This window comes from Nothobranchius furzeri, chromosome 16, assembly GCF_043380555.1.
Source record: "Nothobranchius furzeri strain GRZ-AD chromosome 16, NfurGRZ-RIMD1, whole genome shotgun sequence".
NCBI lineage: Eukaryota > Metazoa > Chordata > Actinopteri > Cyprinodontiformes > Nothobranchiidae > Nothobranchius > Nothobranchius furzeri.
This window is the reverse complement of record NC_091756.1, coordinates 57,253,222-57,269,382: the sequence shown is the minus strand read 5'-3', so window position 1 is coordinate 57,269,382 and position 16,161 is coordinate 57,253,222. Positions and strand designations below refer to the sequence as shown.

Below are 16,161 nucleotides of genomic sequence, written 5' to 3'. Positions count from 1 at the left end.
TATTCAAATGTGTGTAACACCTTAAAATGTGTTATTTTCATTAGGTATTTCTATTATAGTTTAGTATATATAGACTAAAATACAAAATCATAGTGACTAAAATTATATCCTGCATGTTTTTTTCCTGTTAAGAGGTAACTTTTGGAGTATTATGTTTAAATGAAGTAAAAATAACACTATGGTAAAATCTGGTTGCTGCAACCACTTTAAACAACTGTGGAACTTTCTTTCGACCGTCATCAAATTACCATTGTCGGTGCTGCAGTGGTGACCCTTTGCACCTAACGTCACCTAATCACGTGGGTCCACCATGCTGGACGGCAAAAGCATGTAAACAGTGAGCGACACGAATACTAAACAAAGGGAAAAGTAGAGCCTGAAATTGTTTTTGTGATCAAAACAAACTCCTCCAGCATTCCTTCAACTAGTCCATGCCCAGTTCAGTTATCAGAAGAAGTAGCGCATCTAGCGGGGGCTCATAGAGAGCGGTATGCTAACTAGCTTACCAACGTTAGCTTGCGTTCTCTCTGCAGCTGTTCACCGATGTAAACGTCGCTGACTTTGCCTAAATTCACCCCTCTGGATTTATAACTTTATTTTGTAAACAGCATTTCACTTTACACCAAAGCTGATTTTTACAACGTCCGGATCCCTACCAGCTTCTTGCTGGTGGTGTTACCGGGTTCAGCTGCTGCTCTCACACCGGAATGAGAAGATCTCTGAACGGCAACGCTCATATAAATGAATAACGTAATTTTAACACACGTAACCATACATCGGAGCTTTAATATTGTTAATAATTGTCTCGCTTTACACTACAGTGGACAGAGCGCAGCCTCCGTGGTGAAATACCCATCCATCCATCAGGATTATCAATAACTAGTATAAACACATCACATTTATCCCTGTCCCTGTCTTCCTCGTGAAATAAATGAACGTTAATCTTTCCCATTAAAAACATGTTAGCTGCAAATCTGAGGGCTGCTAGTCCGCTGGTTTGTTCGCTGCAGTTCACCTCCGCCCTCAGTTTCCATCAAAGTTATTAAAAAATCAAAACGAGTTGAGTTTACATCCTTATCTGTTAGTGCAGCCGACCACGTAGCAAGCTAAAACCATTTTATTGTCAAATCAACTAAATAAAAGCAATAAAAGGCTACAAACTGGCTTGTTTTGACTAGCTTCACTGGAGTTTCAACAGGTGTAAACGGTCTTTTTGCCATCCATCATGGCGAAGGGGGCGGTCACATGAGTGGCGTGACGTCACGTGCAAAGGGTCAGTTAGCTTGCAGAAGACACGACACCCCCACACTCACTGGTAAACAGTAGTTACGTCCCTCCTTCCTTTGTTTTGAAAGGAGAAAAACTGACAATCCCCACAGCTGGATATGAAATATGTTTCAGTAGAACTTCCCATCCAAAATGACTGAAACCTTTGGCTCTTTTGGGATTTTCTCACTATAGAATTCTTACATATGGCACCTTTAAAAACTTCATCGCTGGAACCCACTTTAAAAGATCTGAATTGTCTCTTTAAGTTCAAACATATTAGAGAAATAAAGTAACACATTAAAAAAAGACAAGCTCGGTTTTGCTTATCGCAATTGTTTTCTTACCCATCCTTTTTTTACACACACACACACACACACACACACACACACACACACATATATATATATATATATATATATATATATATATATATATATATATATATATATATATATATATATAATATATATATATATATATATATATATATATATATATATATATATATAACATGGATTAGCCAGCATTTTATCACACTAAAGTCTCCACCAATAAGGGAAGATCTCTCATTCACATGTTTCTTTAAGAGCCTGCTGAAGCAGGGACGGGTGGTGGTGGGGTGCTCGTGTCTGGAGTTCCCGGTGAGACCGCTAGGTGCGTCTCTGCTCCATGAAAACCTACAACTGAGACTTTGGTGGAGGAAGCGGAGGGGAGGTGAGAGGAAGCTGGAGTGGGAGAGAGAGGACGGTGCTCCATCAGCCAAGTGCAGCCTGGATCGTGAGGAACGGACGCTGGGGGGGGAAAAAAATCCTCTCGTTTCTTTTTCTCCAACATCATTAAGATGTAGACCGGTGCGCGTTCAAACCCCCCGGAGCACAATGGTTTCTTTTTTCTGTCACAGGAAAATATTAATAATAATGACAGTTATTAATAAAAGTGAACACATTTTGGATTAACGGTGCACTCTTTCTGGACTGAAGGGGTTTCCTTAATTTGTTTCTGCGCGTGAAAATTGTTGGACCGCATCAAACGTGAGTTTCTACCCTCTGAAGTGAGAAGTGCGCCAGTCTTATTTCCCAGGCATCTTCTCTACGTGTGAGCGTCAGGATTTCTTTTCCAGAGGAGTGGGAATATGTGGCTTTTGGGAGGAATGAACCTTATCCAAACGGGACGTAACGCACACAGGAATATTGTCTGAAGAGGATTGGGACGCTTTCTGACGGTAAATACGCGTTCAGACTCAATCCGCTCCGTGAGGGTTTTTGCTTTGAGCTTTTGTAATTCATCAGTGAAACTGCGATGCAGTGCGCTGACATTTAGTTCGCTGATTTACAGATTTAAGATGTTGCGGTGAAAGTTCACGCAGTTAAAATAACCAAAGGAAAGGCGCACGCATTTTGTTTTAATAATGAGAGGATTTGCGTGTTGGAGAGCGTCCCGTGCTTTGGAGAGGGAGAGAGAGATGGAGCTTCTCTTTTTTTATGTCTGCCACTTTTGACTCTCACTAACATACAGGCGCATGTAGCTGTGTGAAATATCAGTTGGAAATTAGAGATTTAGATGTAAATTGTGACGTTGCTCTCATGATTAATGCTGAAAGCGTGATGGATGTGGATAGTTGCTCCTCCCCGCGTGTCCTACCACCTGCAGACTGTCTCATGTCACTGATCACCTCCTGTTCGAGGAAGAAATTAAAATTTACTGGATTCAAATGTTGTCATTGATAAATGTTCATGTTTCCACCAGATTTCTCTCACTCTCTCTCTCTCTCTCTCTCTCTCTCTCTCTCTCTCTCTCTCTCTCTCTCTCTCTCTCTCTCTCTCTCGATCAAATAAAGATAAATATCCTCCCATGTTGATTGTAGGGCATTAGGGGTGAGAGTAACTAGTGTGATATCATTCTTCCCAATCTCGATCAAAATAGGGGAGGAGGAAAGTTGTGCCTGTCAGCTGCTTTGGGGGCACCATCACCATATAACACCCTATGAAGCTGGATGAATGCGGAAGCTGTGTGTGTGTGTGTGTGTGTGTGTGTGTGTGTGTGTAACATTATAATATGCAGGACAAAAAGCATTTGGATTTCTTAGTATTCGATGGCAGCAAACCTTTGTGTCTGTCTGAGCTGTAAAATCACACACACACACACACACACACACACACACACACACACACACACACACACACACACACACACACACAAACCAATCCGCTCCATCTGCCTGATCCTCTCCGTTTAATAACACGTGAAATGCAGTAAAGCTAAAATCCAGCCATTCACCTACCGTGAACCTGGTCTGATCCTGTTTGGGGCCGCTGTGCAACGAGACGCCCGTTTCAATCCAAACAGGTTGCCGATCAGCACGGAGACAGGGCTTTGGACCAGAGAGTGACGGGGCATTGGGGAAGATAAGAAAATTATACACAGATCAGGAAAATGAGAAAAGCAGACGAAGATGATCTTGAGCTGTTTTTGCCGGGAGGTGATCGGCTGTAACACCACACATTCCAATGCTCAATATCCAACTAAAACTTAAATCCTCAAACTAAGAGTCAAAATCATCACATGTGAGTGCCATATATGCTTTTTCAGACTTGTCTACCTCTAGTCCTTTAATAACTGAGTTATTTATTTATTTTCATCTGTCTCCTTTTTCACTGCTTCATGTTGTGGTGGTTCGATGGAGGATGGGCTCAGTCGGTTTTAACTCCATCCCAAGGGCTCTGATCTACTCACTGCTCATCAATGTCTTCTTCTTGTCTCCCATCATACACAACTCCCCTGGTCCATGTGTTGTCTCTTCTGTTAATATTATCCACCATTTCTGGGAGAAGCTGCTCTGTGAATTATAAATCCCTGGTTGGCTCATGGTGCTGTCCTGTTGTTTCTGCAAAATGTGGCCCTTTTAACTGCTGGTTCCTTTGAAGGTGCTCTGTATTTAGAGCTGCTTGTAAAACTGCTGTTTTGGTGCATCATGTAAAACTCTGCATGCTGTTCTCTACTAATGACTAGTACTGCAGCATAAATAAAACCTGTACCTAGCTTACCAACACACTGTTTCAATCAAAGCCACTTTGATTACTGGGTATTGATATTTAACCAATAACAAGACTTAAACTCATAAATGAACTGGTGACCATTAGGGGCGCTCAACTTAAAAAAAAAGTCATAATAATGATAACTTAGCTTGAGCATCTATTGAGTTAAGTTGGCAGGAAAATGCATCATAAGAACATCAAAGAATGCAAGTACCAAATTTTGTAGCTGTGTTCAATTTACCTGTTCCCCACTATTTTACAGCTGAGCATTTTTAATAAGACCTTCAGAAGTGTACATTTTGATCACCAATATTAAAAAAACATATGTATTGCTTACACTTTTCTAATTCTGTAAATAAAAAACTAATAATTTAACATATCCTCCTTTTGCAGAAGTAACAGCCTCTAAACGCTTCAAATGAGGGTCTGGATTTTTGTTGAAGGTATTTTTGACCATTCAAACCTCAAGTTCATTTGGGTTTGATGGCTTCTGAGCATGGACATCTCTATACACACACACACACACACACACACACACACACACACACACACACACACACACACACACACACAGATTTTCAATACAATTCAGGTCTGAGGACTGAGATGGCCATTTCAGATCATTGTACATGTCCCTCTGCACGAATGACTTAGTAGATTTTTAGTAGTGTTTAGGGTTGTCTTGTTGAAAGATCCAGCCCCAGTGCAGCTTCAGCTTTGTCACTGATTCCTGGACATTGATCTCCAGAATCTGCTGATACTGAGGGGAATCCACGCATCCCATAACTTGAACAAGATTCCCAGTACCTGCACTGGCCACACAGCCCCTTGGCATGATGCAACCCCCACCATGTTTCACTTTAGTGTAGCAGAAATCCACATTTTATATCCTCAGGTTAAACTTTGTATGGATTTACACTGAAAAGTACAATAACATTGTCACGCAAAGGGTTCTTTCACATTCAGCAGAAGGAAATAAAAAGGGGAATTTGAAACTGACCCGCAGTTGGGCATTCTAGTTAATTCCTACATTTTTCTCCCAGAAACGTACATTTTACGAAGTGACTTGTTAAGCCGGACATTGTCAGGACTTGGTCTGTCTTACCTCAACCTGCCAATAACTGACTCTTTCCCCCAGGCCGGGTGCTCGTAAAACTTCTCAAGGGTCATTCTGGAAGATTCCAGATCTCTTTTTTTTATCAAAACCCTTGGTATTTTTCTGTTTATCTATAATCAAAGAAGGCGTTTATGTTGTTCACCCTTAAAATAGAAATCAAGGTGCTCAAAGTAAAAATCTTATCAGCCACAGACCTAAACTGTTTTGTGTTTTCTTTTATGTTAAACCTGTGTCATTGGTGTTTCTCCAGTTAAAATTCATGCTAATGGTAAAACTGTTCCGTTTTAAGACATGAATTTTATTCTTTCCCATTTAAAGTAATATTTTGATGCTAAAGTAATACTTTTTGAGGCTTTATTGCGATCATGGATTTTCATCTTGGAGAAGGTAGAGTTTATTTGGAAGAGCCACAGTGCCCTCCAGTGGTTTTTGAGTAAGATACAGGTGGGCATGCCCAAAAGGTTATATAAGCACCACTCCAAACCTGTGGCAGCAGTTTAAGAACAAAGAATGCCTTAAGCTCATTTCCCTGTGGGCTGTTTTCCATCTGGCCCAGCAGAACCCAGCGCTTTAAAGTAATTAGCTCTCAAAAGTTACGGTAAAACTTATAAGCAACGCTGTTTGTTTTGTTTTGGCGTCCCACGCGCAACCGGAAGTTGACACATTCAAGACAAGTTTGCGCATTAAGAGTTGAAAGATATTTGGAACAGTTCTCCGGATTCGGCACTTTGTGAATCTGGACTCGCGCTCTGAATTCCATGTTTTGGTGCAGCTGAGTTGAGGACCTTAAAGTCAAGCCACGGTGGAGGAACGCATAATTCTCCAATCCACAGATGCCCGTTGAACAACTTGGAGGCCAGAATTCCTACAGTCCCTGAAGGCCTCACCCCACGGGGACTCAGGCTTACCACAGCCTTTGGCCATCACTGGCGACTGAAAGCAGGCCTGTGAATCATTTTCATCTGGCTGACTTTTCCTGCTAAGCCCGATTAGTGAATTCAGACTTAAACTTTTATGGCTTATTATTTTCGATCCAAATTCTCGTTATCTCTCAAGATTTATCTTCTTTCTCTGTTGCACACGAATCCTTACACACACACACACACACACACACACACACACACACACACACACACACACACACACACACACACACACACACACACACACACACACACACACACACACACACACACACACACACACACACACACACACACACACACACACACACACACACATACACACACTCCTTAGTGAAGTCATTCCTAATTTTTTCTATAATCCTGGTGTCACCGAATTTCCACTTTCATCACAGATAAGTTATTTCCTATCACTGCCATAAAGCTTTGGGTTAACAATTTTCTTAGTTCCATGCATGAAACTATAAGCTGTGTTTGGTCCTTTTGTCAATGTATTAACTGATTTTGTAATTAATTCACAAAACGTAAATAACGCCTGATCATTGTCTAGCAATTCTCGGAAATAATTGGTGCATTCTGTCAAGAATTCATCCTTTGGATTAAAATGTGGTGTTAACTTTGAGACTGATTACATTGAGAAGAAAATAAATATTAAATCCAGTGTCCCAGTTCACACAGACAAAAGTGGGTGGTGCCCCGAGTTATTTAATATAAAACTGTAAACGACGAAGACAAGCTAAGTCCCCACCACATTTGATAAATGTAGATGTAAATTCATATTTATTGCTACATTAGGTAACAGGTGTTTGTCTTTAAATTATGTGATCTTTTTCCTCCATGCATAATGCCTCTTGTTACGCCCAAATAACCCAGTTTTTTTTCATTAGTCCACAGCACCTTATTACAGAATGAAGCTGGCTTGTCCAAATGTGCTTTAGCAAACCTCAAGCAGCTGTGTAGGAAAATGCTTCCCCTGCATCATTCTCACATACAGCATCTCCTTGTGTAAAGTGCGCTGGTAGAACGATGCAGAGCGACTCCATCTGCAGCAAGATGATGCTGTAGGTCTTTGATGCTGGTTGTCAGGAGCGATCGGCTGAGCTGGAGTGAGGCTTTGAGACCCAGACGCGGAGAGACTGGTGTTTGGTGTTGAAACTGTTTACAAGGTGGGAAGGTCTCTTCCCGGATGGTTTTCAGAGTTGGCAGATTAGGCTTAGTTGTCTTAGAATGGGTTGGCGTCTATCATGAGATGATGACTGAGTGCCGGCTCAGCTGTGACAGGTCCTTAAATAGGCTCAGCGGGATGACGTCACCGGGAAGCGTCGGTGACAGGGATGCTGGGAATTGGAGTGCAGTGCCAGCCAGGCCCGCAGAGGAGGTTAAGAGGAGGAGTTCACGACACTGGTCTGTGGGTTGACTTTAACTGTTCTCACCATTCTTTACTTCTGTTTATCTGAGATTTTTCTTAGTCTGTCACTTGGAGCCTTAACTTGAACTGAGTATGGAGGTCAAGGGTCACTGAGCTTACCAAACCAGTTTAGAGTTCCAAAAATTTGTTCTAAATTGACAACAGTGCCCAAATGTGTGCACATGCCTAGTTTTGTTTAAACAATAATTGTACACATTCTGTAAATGCTATAAACTTTGTTCCACATTTCAAATACCACTGTGTGGCTCCTATATATTTAACTGAAGTTTTTTTTATCGTAACAACCAACGATTTATACAGGAAAATCGTGACTTACCGAGACTGAAAAAACATTTGCATCCCACTGTATATTTGCAGGTGTGCTCTCTTTGTGCTGATATAGAATTCCAGTATTGAGTTTAGCCTTAAGAAAAGGTGGACATGCATGCCACTCAGAAGGAACAAAGTAACAGCATGTTTGCAAAGCAGAATGTGGCAAAACAAATGTAATAATTGCTTTTGGTCAATTATGTATCATCGATGATTGTCAGGGGCCAAAATGAAAGTTGAAAAACAAATTTTATCAATTGCACAGCCTAGTATGATTGGCCTGACAGGGCCAGTGAGAGCACAGTTTTCCCTCCAAGTCTTCACATGAATACTTCAGCTCCAACAGACATTAAGGAGTCACACACTCAACAGCACTTCCAATATGCATCATTAAAATAGTCAAAACTGTATATTATTACAAATCATAGCCTACCTCAAATCTTGACAAATTGATTTAAGTCTGTTAATTCCAAAATGTAAATATGGAAGTGTCAAAACAACAATGCCCTCACGCAGCATTTGAATTTCAGCTTCAGAGGCATAACGCTGGTCTCACATGTGAATCAGAAGCCTCACAACTTCTCCTATCAGCAGTCCATTCCCTCTTATATAGACTATGTCTCATGTTTATTGCACAAACACTCTAGTTCATTGCCAGAATGCTTGCCTCCAGCGTCAGATATAGCTGCTGCTAGCGTGTCATTGGCACAAACACCAAAGGGCCACCTTGTGTGTATCTCAGGCGCTGCAGCAAAAGTCAGTATATGACTCTGTGAATGAGAATCAGCCATGATGCATTCTTACTGCAATGTGACTCCACAAGTCATGAGTTTCTATACATTCAGTCTGTTTTCCACTTATAACACTCTCACGTTCGGCATATTAGAGGTGGTTGAGGCCTAGCTGGGAAACACTCCTTTAGTTTTGAGATTGGCCAACACATTTTATTTTTATGAAAGTTCAATTTTGAATTGAATGAACTTGGGTTAACATGAGTTTGTGATTGAACCTTTAGTCTGATTTTCTGATTATGAAAGCTGCAGTTTAGAAAACAACTGACTGAAAATGAAATCTGTGGTTGTAGTTTTAATACTTTTATGTTTCTGTTTTGATATTTTTTTAATTCAAAGTTTAAGTTTGTGCATTTTGGATCAATAGTTTGGAAACAGTGCTGACTGCTCTTTCTTTTAAGAACTAATTATCGTGTAATCGGGCAATGAGAAACCAATTCAGTATTTTAAATATGCACCTTTCTTCACTGAGACAGCAAAAGATAAATTAGGTATCGACAGAAAAGGACGCAGATGTTTTTACTGAGCTAGCCAGTCTTTAATTGGGAGGCCTCAGCTTTGGAAGTGAACTGTTTAAGGGGCTTAAAAATCTGATTCTGGAAATACAGAAAGTACTTTTTAATCAGTGCTGTGATCATTTGTAATGGTAGTTCTTAATTAAAAATAATTATGTTCAAAGGACTTTCCTAGATCATATTTAGTTTAAAGGACATAAGAATTTTAGACCCCAGTCTGAAACATTTAACAATAAGTGTCTGTCAGTACACATTCTGAATCTTGTACCTGCTTTATATTGTGAATTTTTAAGAGACTATATACTTTCCAGACTTAATAGAGTCATTACAATTAATGTGCATCTCCATGGAGCATCACAGTGCAGTGAGTGATTTTAAAATGCCTCATTTTATTTATTTTTTAAATTTGTTAGAATTTTTAGTAACTACTTTTTGTATATGTTTTAAATGCGTGTCTTTCAAAATTTGAGTGCTTATCAGCTTCGCATGCTCCAGTTTTCATGTAGGACACTTTGGTGAACCACGCTGCCGTTTTGATAAAAGTCCCATTAGTCGTCACACACTGGTGAAATTCATCTCCACATTTGACTCATCCCCATCTGGAGCAGGGAGCTGCAGCTGTGGGTGTGCTCGGGAACTATTTGCTGGTAAACCCATGTAATAAGCGCAAGTGCTTATTTCATTTGGTGGCATGGTTTGGTCTAATGGAAAAGTGCAGTTTGTCTCCTTTTTAAATGAAACTGAACTTTTAACATCATTAGTCTTGCTCTTAAATGCTGAATGCTCTTTTTTAATGTCCTTTCAGTGTTTGTTAAACACCAACGACGGTGGCACAGGAGTTAAGTGCTCGCCTCGCAATCGGAAGGTCGCAGGTTCGAGACCCGCTCAGTCTGTCGCTGTTGTTGTGTCCTTGTAGCCTAGTGAACTAGACCAAATTCTTGCTTTGCAAAGAATGGTCTAGGCATGCTCCATTGGAACCTCAGCAGCTCCTACCAGGACTCTGGCTAGCCAATCACAGCTCTCTAGAGGGGTTTCAAACACATAAAGAGCTGTGATTGGTCCATAATGGTGGGCCAATCATAGTGCTCTATCTGCTTAGTGAACAAATCACAGAGCTTTATCCGCTTTGTGGGCCAATCAGGCCACTCTATATGCCTGGTGGGTGGGATGATGCAACAGAGTGAAACAAGAGAATGTCACATTCATTGTCCAGTGGAATGCGGAGATCATTTGAAAGACACCGGTAGAACCCGCCCCACAACCGAGAGCCGTCAATGGAGCATGGCCAGACTAAATAATACATTTATTTAGTCTGGCTTGCCAGGCTAGTGTCCTTGGGCAAGACACTTAACCCACATTGCCTGCTGGTGGTGGTCGGAGGGACCGGTGGCGCCAGTGCTCGGCAGCCTCGCCTCTGTCAGTGCGCCCCAGGGCAGCTGTGGCTACATTGTAGCTCATCCCCACCAGCGTGTGAATGTGTGTGTGAATGGGTGAATGACTGATTGTGTTGTAAAGCGCCTTGGGGGGTTCCAGGACTCTAGAAGGCGCTATATCAAATACAGGCCATTTTTTTTTTTTTACCAATGAGAATGGGGTTTGCACAACACTAGGATCCATAAAGGCAAGCTTGTGTAATTTGAAACAATCAGACAAAATTTATAAACTAAGAGTCGAACATAGTTTATGAATTCTGATTACTTGAACAATTTCAAAAGCATTTTTTTGTGGAACCACAAAAAATGAATTCTGATAGAAAACACAGAACGCTCGTAGCAAATTATTTCAAAGCAGTTCATTGAATTGTTCTCACTTGCTTAACCACTTGACTGGTGATTGAAATCATCCCCAAATGCAGGAAATTTAGTAAAAATATTACATTTTGAAGTGAAGGATTTTGTTTGAAAACAAGCAGCGTAAAAGTGAAACAAATTCAGAGATTTTCAACACTGTTGGGCTCGTTTAGCTTTTTCTCTAAGAGCTGATGAAAGCCATTCTCTTACAGACATGAGACTGTACACCACATATTAGTGATGTAAGATGTCACTTGTATCAAACATAAAACCCAGCAGAAGAACATGACTATCCAGTCTCATTGACTACTGTGAAGCATTTCTGGTTCAGACGAACACATGCTCAAAAATGACAACATTATCGAGACACGTTTGTCTGTCGAGCAGGAAAATTGCCTCGAGTGTTTTGTGGTAATAACTTATTTTAACCCACTTTCTTATTCAGAAAACATTTGAAACAATCTTACTCAGAAGATACTTGCATTTTTAAAATACCGTAAATCCTCTAATACAGGCCCGGGCCTGTATTTTACTCAAGCTCATCAAGCTCCAGGCCTTTATTGGAAGGAGGTCCAGAATTAGAGGCAGGCCTCTATTTCTATTTGAGCAAAATGAACTAATGGTTCGCTGGAGTTTTTGACAATTAAAATTGTGCCCACATTTTCAAAGTTAAACACATTTCTTTTAACAACGGTAGTTTCTGCTTCAGCCCCCCCCCCCCCCCCCCCCCCCCCCCCCCCGCGCAGCGGCCGCAAACTCACTGATGCGCCTGCAGCCTCTCGGAGTTCCTGCTGCTCTAAACATTAAAATAATTATTTCATTTTCTGTTCCTCACTTCTGATTACCTTCAATGGTGTCTGTTTGTTGCAACCACCAGGTACAAAAACTCATCATGCAGTCGCCACCTCCAAACCAATGATTCCTGTTATTTTCTTCCACAAATGAAAAGTTTGCTGCACATCACAATACGCTTTTTGTGCAGGGTTATTTAAATGTTCATATTGTCAGTTCTTGTCTGCAAGACGTTCTTTGATCTACTCCATTTCTGCTGTTAGAAACCTTCAGCACTTGATTTGGTTTTTCTTAAATGGCAGCGTTGTTGACGATTTTAAAGGAAGTTGTGTGCTGACCAATCACAGGCTTGCTGTCCCTGTAGCTTTCTATGGACGATTGAAAAATTGGACACTCTCGCCTCGATGGAGGATAGCGTTGTGTGTCTCCATGCCCCTGCTGATGGAAAAGGGTGAACTAGGCTTAAGCCTACATATGTAGAGTTAATAAGCCAAAGCAGATAACTAAATTTCTCCATTCATCCCTTGAATAATTTTTTATAATTTAGGGGATCTCATTAAAAAAAAGTTGTCGATTTTGATCAAAAATAGCATGTAAATGTTTTTGCAAGTGAACTTTTTATTTGTACCTGTTTTTATCCTGTTTTCAGTATGTTTACAGGTATAATGGGATGAGAAAGTTTGGGCAGCCTTTTGAATCTTCGTGATTTTTCTGTATAAAATGTTGGTTATTTTGATACAAAATTCCAGTTAAATATATCTGGAGACACACAGTGATATTTGAGATGTGAAATGAAGTTTATCGGATTTACAGAAAGTGAAATATCGGTTTAAACAAAATTAGGCAGGTGCATACATTTTGGCACCATAAAAAATAATGAGCTCAATATTTACTGGATCCTCCTTTTGCAGAAATAACAGCTTCTAAACTCTTCCTATAGCTTCTAATGAGGGTCTGGATTCTGGTTGAAGGTATTCTGGACCATTCTTCTTTACAAAACATCTCTAGTTCATTCAGAAATGTATTTCAGTAATCAGGTCTGGGGACTGAGTTGGTCATTCCAGAACCTTCTACTTGTTCCTCCACATGAATGCCTCAGTAGATGTTTAGCAGTGTTTAGGGTCGTTGTCTTGTTGAAAGATCCAGCCCTGGTGCAGCTTCAGCTTTGTCACCGATTCCTGGACATTTGTCTCCAGAATTTGCTGATATTGAGTGGAATCCATGTGTCCCTCAACTTTAACAAGATTCCCAGTCCTTGCACTGGCCACACAGCCTAGAGAATGATGGAACCATCACCATGTTTTACTGTAGGTAGCAGGTGTTTGTCTTGGAATGCTGTGTTCTTTTTCCTCCATGTATAACGCCCCTTGTTATGCCCAAATGTCTCAGTTTTAGCTTCATCAGTCCACAGCACCTAATTCCAAATGAAGCTGGCGTGTCCAAATGGTCTGTTTGTGCTGTGGGCGGAGAATAAGCTTCTGCAACACTCTCACATACAGCATCTCCTTGTGTAAAGTGTGCTGACCAGTACAACAATGCACAGCGACAACATCTAAAGCAAGATGATGCTGTAGGTCCTTGGTGCTGGTCTTTGACTCTGACTGTTCTCACCATTCTTCATTTCTGTTTGTCTGAGGTTTTTGTTGGTCTGCCACCTTGAGCCTTAACTTGAACTGAGCCTGTGGTCTTCCATTTCCTTAATTTATTCCTAACTGTGGAAACAGACAGCTTCAATCTCTGAGACAGCTTTCTGTATCCTTCCCCTAAACCATGATGGCAAATAATCTTTGTTTTCAGCTCATGTGAGAATTGTTCTGAGACTCCATGTTGCTACTCATTATGGCTGGGCGATATAGACGAAAACTTATATCTCAATATTTTTTAGCTGAATTCCGATATACGATATATATCTCGATATTTTTCCTCCTGTAAAATATTTACAAGTTAACTCACTTCAAGCTGTCTTGAGAAATTATATACATAAATCAGTAGATAAAATGCATAAAAATGTATTGATTCTTGTCAAACTTAAACCTTAGTGCCCATTCTCTACCTGTTTGAGCTTTAGAAACACTGGTACACACACACACACACACACACACACACACACACACACACACACACACACACACACACACACACACACACACACACACACACACACACAGTTGAGAGCTAGAGGTGTATCAAATGTCCCACAGGCACTTTTTTTATTTATATATTTATAATTTATGTACAATTATTTAAATTTCATCTAGAGGTGGCCCATATCTTATATTTATTGTCCAGAGAAATAAAATTTATCATGTTAAGCTAACTTTATGATGATGTAATTGCATCTACTGAAGATCACATGGGTCATGCACCGTGGAGATATTAGGGCAAACGTGGCTGGAATCTAACGGTCTTGACTCATATCAGCGATTATAATGTAATGACTCAGAGTCTGGTTGCTCTTTTATGGGGATTATTTTCGGGCTTCTGTCGCCGTAACCCACGCCTTACAAACTCTTAACTTTTTCAACAGAATCGCTTGTAACGGAGTATTTACTAGCATAGCCAACCAGAGTGGGAAAACCTGGAACCGGAACAACATTTCTCACCCGTTGATCTCGCCTTCAAAATAAAATGTTAACCCTCTAGTTTACTATTCAACCCCTTACAATACTGAGGTAATTTGGCCACTCTGGCTATCCGTAGCTGTTTCCCGATTACACAGATGAGGGAGGGGTTTGGCTCGTCTCCACACGAGCAGAATGGATAAACAGAACTCCGTTGGCATTGAACATCCCCAAATAATTAAAAACCAGGATGCTAAATGCAAAGTTTAGAGCAACACATTTACCCAGAGGCTCTCAGATAGAGCAAATTTGTGAGAATACACATAATAACCGCTTAGAGATGGAGCAACATGTCGCTAGCATAGCAGTTTGACCAGTTATATAGACATAAAGATATAAAGTCATCTTATATCTTGTTTAAAAGTAATACAGATGTTTTAAAAGTATCGATATATCGTCCAGCCCTACTACTCATGAGAGAATATTCAGAGGAGAGGAACTTACAGTTGGCCCCCTTAAATACTTTCTCATAACTGGATTCACCTGTGTATTGAGGCCAAGGGTCACTGAGCTTACCAAACCAATTTTGAGTTCCAATAATTACTTCTAAAGGTTTTTGAAACAGTAAAAATGAAAACAAATGTACTCACCTGTATAATTTTGTTTAAATCGTTATTGCACACTTTCTGTAAATCTTACAAACTTTGTTTCACTTCTCAATTACCACTGTGTGCGTCCCCTGTATGATATATTTAACTGAAAATGTTATTAGACCAATAATTTGCACAGGAAAGTCATGAAGATTAACAGGCAGAAATGTTCTGTGCTTGCAATTAAAAAACCTTTCAGTGACACAAGCAGAAGAGAATTTATGCACCAACAGATTTTGGGTTATTTCACAGGGAAGATACTTGTTTATGCCTCATGCTCCTGAAAACACTTCAGGATGATTTTTACTCATTATTATTTTATTGTTCCATCGAAGGACAGTCTGTTGCAGATAATGTCGTGGTGTGTCGGGAAGGGGCACTTTTGGAAACACAGCTGCTGGTAACTGCAATCTGTCATCTGCCTTCAACATAATCTGTTATTGCTGATGGGTGGCCATTCACAAAGGGTTAACTCCTCTCATAAAATACAGTCAGTAAATTTCTCCTGCAGCCATTGCGTCTTTATAGCAGTATTTACTCTGTATAATAAATGTACTAGTTGGGTGTATGGAAATCATTTTGTGATGAAATTATTTTCATTCTCAAAATATTTCTGTATTTTATTTTGTTATTCTATAGAAACCGCTCTCCCACATCTCTGTCCAAATGTGGCCTTTTCAGTTTCCAATGAAAGCAAGATGTTGAATGTCAAAAGCTGAGCTCAGGCATTCTGCATGGTCAGTGTCTTCTTACTCCAAAGCTTATCTAAAAAATAAAATACATTGCAGCAGACCCAAGCTTTATAAAATAATTATACTGAAAACATAAACCCACTTGGTGCTAAATCGTCACAAGAAGGGAAGGTCTCTCAGCTTTAAGAAGCTAAAAACAATCCGAAGATGGAAGGATGTGAGAACACTGTGAACATCAAAAAGCCCAACACTGATCCAAACCTTTTGTTGTAGCTATTAAAAAGATGA

At 40.2% G+C, this 16,161-nt stretch overlaps 1 protein-coding gene across 4 annotated transcripts in view; it reads left to right on the top strand.

The window, feature by feature from the left end:
- Positions 1 to 1,972: 1,972 nt before the first annotated feature.
- The window catches only part of nlgn1 (neuroligin 1), a 520,675-nt gene continuing 506,486 nt past the window's right edge, over positions 1,973 to 16,161 (top strand). For 3 of the 4 annotated variants that reach the window (XM_054749775.2, XM_054749774.2, XM_054749773.2), the window contains exon 1: positions 1,973 to 2,491. The gene's annotated coding sequence lies outside the window, so the exon portion shown is untranslated. The remainder of the gene's footprint in view (positions 2,492 to 16,161) is intronic. The other variant, XM_015962273.3, reaches the window with a different exon arrangement.